Below are 6,141 nucleotides of genomic sequence, written 5' to 3'. Positions count from 1 at the left end.
TTTTTTTTTTTTTTTTTTTTTTTTTTTTTTTTTTTTTTTTTTTTTTTTTTTTGTTAAAAGGCATTCAATTAAAGCATGAGAGAAAGAAAAGTTTACAAAGCCCACAAGCCTAATGTTGGAAGCCCAACTATCTCAAATGAGATATAAATAACATAAGCCTTAACAGTACCCACTAAGTTACAAAGGAACCAGATTTGAACCAAACATTTAGAATCGAATCAGCAGCTAACCAAAAATACGGTTGGGAAAGTAAAACCACATCTAACCGCTTTGTATGCCATCAATGATTGAGGAGTAAGCATCGAAGAGATCGCAGCCATAGATGCGGTTAAGGTTCATCTGAGGAGAGAGAACTTCTTTCTTCAGCACCAACAAACCAAAGGAGCGTCATTTCTGCAGAGAGGGAAGGGTTGGATTCACGGAAACTCAAAGCTCTGTTTCGCACTAGGGTGTCAATTTGACGGAGAAGTAGATCCACCGATTTTAAGCTGTTGCGGTGAAGTCGATGATTCCTCTCAGTCCAGAGAGAGTAGATCGTTGCTTGCCAAGATATGAGAAGGAGCTTCTTCGCTACACGGGGTCCTCTGAAGTTAATGAGATTATGGATTGATCCTGACCAAGTTGATGGTGAGTGAAAGGAGCACCGACGGGAGACTGCTCGCCATAGCAGACTACTGAAGGAGCAATCAAAGAAAAGGTGATCACGATTTTCCTCCTCAGAAGCACAAAGTAAGCACAAGGGGTCAACCTGTAGTCCCCAGTTGGAGAGCCTGTCACGAGTTGGACATCTGTTCAGCATAAACAGCCAGGTTAGGAAATTATGCTTCGGGATACCCCCTGGGAACCAGACGATTTTGTGCCATGGCAGAGAGGGTAGAGCTTCTCGAAGCGCCAAATAAATCTTCCCAGTATTGTGGCTATCTTTAATTTGGTCATCAATCCACCAGGTATAGGCATCCGACTCTTCAGTAAGGTGAATGTCTGAAATTTGAACTTGAAGGTTGACTTGAGCTTCCGATCTCGCAGGTGGGAGTCTCCATCCTCCACTTCTTCATAGTTTTACGATCAGAGTGCCACGAGGAATACCCAGAAACCCTTCTCCCTGAAGGTATGTCGACAATCTGCCCAGTTTATACCAATTTTCACTCCAGAAGCGACATCTTCTTCCATTCCTTATTCTCATCCTTATCCAGGGGTACACCTCTTCTCTAGTTTTTAACAACTTGTTTGCCAACCAAGAGTTCTTAGGTTTAGCTTTACAAGTCCAGAAATTGCTCAAATTGCCTGAAAGGACTGTATCCTTAAACCAGGCAACCCAAACCGATCCCAATCTAAAGAAGAGTAGCCATATAAGTTTGATAAGACAAGCTTTGTTCCAAAGTCAAAAACCTCTAATGCCTAATCCTCCTTCCTTTTTGTTGTTTACCATTGTAGACCAAGCAACACGAGCAGAGTGATGGCCTTCAGTCGTTCCCTTCCATAGGAATGCTCCACATAGGGAATTAAGAGTTTCAATGCACCTCTTAGGAAGCACCAAAGCAGAGCACCAGAAATTTGAGATTCCGGCAATGACTGTGTTCAGCAGTTTTAGCCGGCCAACAAAGGATAGAGTTTTAGTTGACCAAGCATTTAGCTTCCCTTTTACCCTTTGGATCAGAGGGGCACAGTCCAGAAGGGTAAGTTTCTTTGTACATAGGGGAACACCTAGATATCTGATTGGTAGTTGTCCATGGCTTATTCATGTACTCATTTTGATTTGATCAATTTCAGAGTCCGAGAGGCCCGAAGTGAAGAAACTCGTCTTTGGTAGACTAATGGCTAACCCTGATATTTCTTCAAAGTCTTTCAGCACTGCCAAAGCACTTTGGACCGAAGAGGTGGATCCATCGAGAAAGATCAAAAGGTCATCCGCAAAACAAAGGTGAGTAAGCTTTAAGTTCTGGCAGTTGTGATGATAATTGATTTTCCCATCTACTGCAGCCTTATCCAACATTACTGATAGACAGTTCATGACTAAGACAAAAAAATAAGGTGATAAAGGATCACCTTGCCTCAAACCTCTGCCCCCTTTAAAATATCCGTGCACATTGCCATTGAAACCCACGAAGAAGGAGGGTGTACAAATACAAGCTTTGAGCCACCGCAGGTAAAGTTCTAGAATTTCTATGCCCCTAAGGCAGCTAAACACAAATTCCCATCTGACTGTGTCAAATGATTTTGCTATGTCCACCTTGATAGTTATCCGCTTAGGACCCTTATCTTTGTGATATCCATTTACCAGTTCTGAAGCCAGTAAGGTGTTTTCAACTAGTAACTGTCCCTTAATAAAGGCAGTTTGATTCGTCTGTATCAGGTCTGGAAGAAGGGGTTTTAATCTGGCGACCAAGAGCTTTGAGATAACCTTGTAAAGGGTATTTAAGCAGGAGATAGGTCGGAATTTTGACACCAGAGAAGCACCAGGGAATTTGGGAATAAGCGCTAGGATCGTTGCATTGGTTGCATAAGGAAGGAAAGCTGTTTGGAAGAAGAGCAGAATGCTCGAGGTAACATCTGGACCCACTATTCCCCAAGCCGACTTGTAAAAAGCTGAAGTAAATCCATCTGGACCAGGGGCTTTATTTGCTTTTAGTTTGAACATCACACTCATGATCTCCTCCACTGATGGGATTTTTACCATTGCTTGCTTTTGTTCAGGAGAACATCGATAGTGAAGTAAGTTATGGATCCAGGAAATATTGACAGTAATTGTGTGCATAGTTTGAGGACCAAGCAAAGATTGGAAGTGAGTTACAGCCATTCTGCTCATTTCCAAAGGATCATCCACTTGACTTCCTGTTGGCGAGGTGAACGACCTAATGGCATTGAATGCGTTTCTGATCTGTGTCATTCGATGGAAGTAAGCAGTATTTAAATCGCCTTCTCTTAACCAATTAATACGGGACCTTTGCCTGAAATAGGCTTCTTCAATTTTTCTAAGAAATTCCCATTTGGTGTGTAAGTCTCTTTCTTGTTGGAACAGATCAGTGGAGGGGGTTGCCAAAGCTTGTACCTGCCCAGATTGAAGCAAAAAGTTAGTCTCTCTCACTCTGTTTTGGATATCTGAAAAGTTCTCTCTCGATAAAGTTTTTAACTCTCTTTTTAGTGTTTTTTGTTTTGCACTCAGAGTAGAAAAACTTGATTCCCGAGGAAATGTGTTTCCAGCCAAATCCCAAGCATTACCAACCGTTTGTAAAAACAGAGGGTGGGAAGTTAGGAAGTTAAAAATTTTGAAGGGTTTGGAGCCAGCACAAGGTAGAGGGGCATCAAGATGTAGAAGGCAGAGGGAATGATCTGAAAGCTCTGGAGCCAGAAAGGAAACAACACTGTTGGGGCAGAGGGTAAGCCAATGATTATTAGCAAGAAGTTTATCCAGTTTTTTTGCTGTTGGCATAAACGGGTTTTTATTTGACCAGGTAAATAGAGACCCTTGATAGCGTAGGTCAAAGAGCTCCATTTGCAGAAGACAATCTCTTAGTTCCAACATTCTCGAGGTTAGATGGTTTATGGTAGGGTTAGAGTGTTCAACAGTATGGATAATTTGGTTAAAGTCTCCTCCAACTAACCACGGGTGAGAGTCCAACATGAACCTTTGCTGAAGACTAATGAGGTCACACTAGAGATCTGTGCGTTCTTCACCAGTATTCGGGGCGTATATAGCTGTAAAATAAAATCGATGCCCTCCATGGATTATTACTTCAGTTGTGAGCATGTGCTTTGATTGATGCAGCAATGTTATTGTGGCAGGCTGCTTCCAAATGATGATTATCCTCCCATCTTCATCAGAACTATGATTAGACAAGTAAGATTCATAATTCTTATATGACCCCATATATATATATATGGTGGATTTTTATTTGTAAAAGTTACAAAGTTGTAAATAAGTAAAAAAGAGACGGTTGTAAATAAGTGAATTTTTTTGCAGGTAAGTTGTCAAGATGTTAGAGTAATATCTTATGAAACATGTGAACGTTTGCGATTTTGAATGATATATAGTATCAAAATTCACAAACTTCGGTTGAGAAGTTAATTAGAATATAGAACAGAAGTATAAACCCAATACATTGGTCCGCCGTAGGTAAGAAAACAATAATTAATGGACAATTCTTGGGGCTAGGGGTGAACTATTCTTATTCATTTCTTTTAAATTAAAGAAACAAAACTTAATTAAGGAAATAAATTCTGTAGATCAATCAATTTTAAAATTATTAATTTAAATATTATATTACAGTTTTTAATTATTACATCTAAACTCTAACCATTTTTTATAAATCCAAACCGACATATAATTTTGTTTAGTTGTAAAATCTAAACCCTAACCACTCTTTTATAAACCCAACCGACATATAATTTTGTTTAATTGTAAAATCTAAACCCTAAACATTCTTTTATAAACTCAAACAGACATATAATTTTATTTAATTGTAAAATCTAAACTCTAAACACTCTTTTGTAAACCCAAACCGACATATAATTTCATTTAATTGTAAAATCTAAACCCTAACCACTTTTTTGTAAACCCAAACCAACATATAATTTTGTTTAATTATAAAATCTAAATCCTAACCATTCTTTATAAACCCAAACTGATATAAAAATTTTAAAATTACAAATTTACTATAATCCTCTTTTATAACCCAAACCGACATAATTTCCTTAATAAAATATCTACATAATTTGTTTCCTTAATTTGTATTGTCTTTTTATTTTAATTTTGAATTTTTTTAATATGATATAACATGACATATTATTGTATTCTAATTGGTTAATTAAGAAGGGTGAATAAGAGTTTTTCATCCTATGAGTGAATGAGAGTTATTCACCCTAAGGGTGAATCCGTTAATTTTTCATAATTAAAGGAGACTTTCAAATAAAATAAATTATCTATATAACGAAACTTCATCGAAATATCAAGATGAATTCCCAAGAGTTGTACAGGAGCTACCAACGTTAAAGAACATAGAAAATAAGGTAGTGTCACTGTGTCTGGAAGAGGAAAAAAGAGAGATGTGTCATGTGATGGGATCTTCTCGGTGTTCTATTCAATTGAACTCAAATCTATTTCTTGTCACTTTTATTCGGCCGACATATCTTCGCAGAACTTCTACATAACCCTAAACAAGTATATTCTCTAGATATTTAAGATGTCGGCTGTATAAAGATAAACATTTCTTTGACATATAAATAAGGAACATACAATTTCTCCTTTTTAAGTTGTCTTAGATATTTACATACATGATACATGGGTGATGATTGGGTTTTGACGGTTCATTGTTCATTGATTTGTAAATGGTTTACCATACCGTACCTTTTATAAATAAATGGTATGCGACTTTTAATGTGAAATAGTTAACAAACTTTTACATTTTTCAGTGATTATGTTATATAGACGTGTTAAATATCTAACTTAAAACAATATTGATGTATAAGTATCAAAATTACGTTCCTACTTGGTTAAAGTTTTTTGCTATTCAGTCAGATAGTAACTCAGATATTATTACTTATTGTCAAAGTTTTATTGAAAAATTATGGCTTACTATTAAACTTCTGTTAAAAAAAGAAAAAAATTCCCCAACTACAATGTATATACATCTCATTTCATATATCAAACTCAGAACTTGAAAATGTATTATGAAGTTGGAAAACTGATTTCAACTATTTGAATCAACCGAATCAATCCATATAACTAAAACAAAATCGAAAGTCATAAACCGAAATGTTATTTTAGTTATATATTTGGCAAAAAAAAAAAAATGGAAATTAAAGGGCCCTAAACTACTTTCTTTATTATAAAACCAAAATCAACAGATGTTTTTCATATATTATATAAGAAATAAATACGATATCGGACTTTTATTTATGTAAACTGTTGACATTTTTGTTTGGGTGAAAAAATTAACTTTTTATCTGCTAGTGCTGTCAGATCTGTGGTGGTTCTATGACAAGGCGGTTAAAAATTTGACCTTCAACCACTAAGGTTTACTTTGGGACAAAACAAAAAAATTAAGGTTGTGACTTAAAGACTGACCTGACCTCATTAACGAAATTATAGGCCAATAATGACAAATGAGAAGAAAGCACAAGATGGTTACGTTTTAACACAAT

Source organism: Camelina sativa, chromosome 16, assembly GCF_000633955.1.
Source record: "Camelina sativa cultivar DH55 chromosome 16, Cs, whole genome shotgun sequence".
In the NCBI taxonomy this organism is placed as follows: Eukaryota; Viridiplantae; Streptophyta; class Magnoliopsida; order Brassicales; family Brassicaceae; genus Camelina; species Camelina sativa.
This window is presented reverse-complemented; position numbering follows the sequence as displayed.